A 1,237-nucleotide genomic window follows, 5' to 3' on the forward strand; every position below is an offset into this window, starting at 1 on the left:
AAATTAATCTTCCGATGGAAGAATATCTAAGAAGTTGGAAGATCCGGGTATACCCACAATACCTTGCTCTATTAAAAGAAATTATGTGAAAACTGCTTTATGTGATTTAGGAGCCGGTGTTAGTGTTATGCCTTTCTCCCTTTAGAAAACACTTAAATTGGATAAGCTTACACCCACTGAGATATGTTTGCAAATGGCTGATAAATCGACTGCTTTACCTATTGGAATTTGCGAGGACATCCCCGTTGTAGTTGCAAATGTTACTATCTTAACAGACTTTGTTATTCTTGATATGCCTTAGGACGACAATATGTCGATCATACTCGGTAGACCCTTTTTAAATATTGTAGGGGATGTTATTGATTGCAACAAAAGCGAGGTCACTTTTTACGTTAATGTCAACGAACATAATCTGCATTTTCTGAAGAAGCAAACTTTGGTTAACAATATTAATGTCATTGAGCCTATTCCCACGGTCTTCATTGGAGATTTTACCATCCCTTTACCCATTGCCAAGAAAAAAATACTATAACCTTATTGTTGGGGATATGCAAATCCCATTGAGGTGAGCTAGTGATATACACAAATTCTTTTGTTTCAAGTTTATCGAAAACGATTGTTAATAAGACTTGATCAACCTTATTAATGGATCCTTTTCGAAATACATGTGATTCATGAATTGAGTATTCACAACTCTGTGTATCCCAACTTATTATTTGTTCTTTCAGCTCAATAAAAGAAAAATGACATGATTACTCTATTTTCTGAGTTATCCGTACTTCAGAAAAATGACCCCAAAATTAAAAGTCTCAGAACGCCACAAAATTTCAACATGACTTTTTATGAAATAAATAAGAATTTTTGGCATAAAAATAACAGCAAGGAGATGCACCTGTGGGCCACAAGCCAACATGGCGCCCCCTGGCCGCGCACTAATGGCTTGTGGGACCCACAACCCCCCTACCTTATCCCTTTAGCTCACATCATCCTCTACCTCTAGAAAAAAAATTCTAGCCCTCTCTTTCTTGTGTTCTTCCTTTATAAACTGATATTTTTGATTTCTTTGCTCGGAACCCCGTTTCCCAAATTTTTTTGAGGAAAAATTTCCTTGGTATGTGACTCCTCCAACTCTGGAATTATTTTTCGCCTTAGTGTTTTAGATTCTCCATAAATTGCTTCTCTTGGTGCTACAGAAAATGAGTTTGCATGTTATATTCTTTAAGTTCTAAATAGCATG

The sequence above is a fragment of the Hordeum vulgare genome, chromosome 5H, assembly GCF_904849725.1.
Source record: "Hordeum vulgare subsp. vulgare chromosome 5H, MorexV3_pseudomolecules_assembly, whole genome shotgun sequence".
Classification (NCBI taxonomy): Eukaryota; Viridiplantae; Streptophyta; class Magnoliopsida; order Poales; family Poaceae; genus Hordeum; species Hordeum vulgare.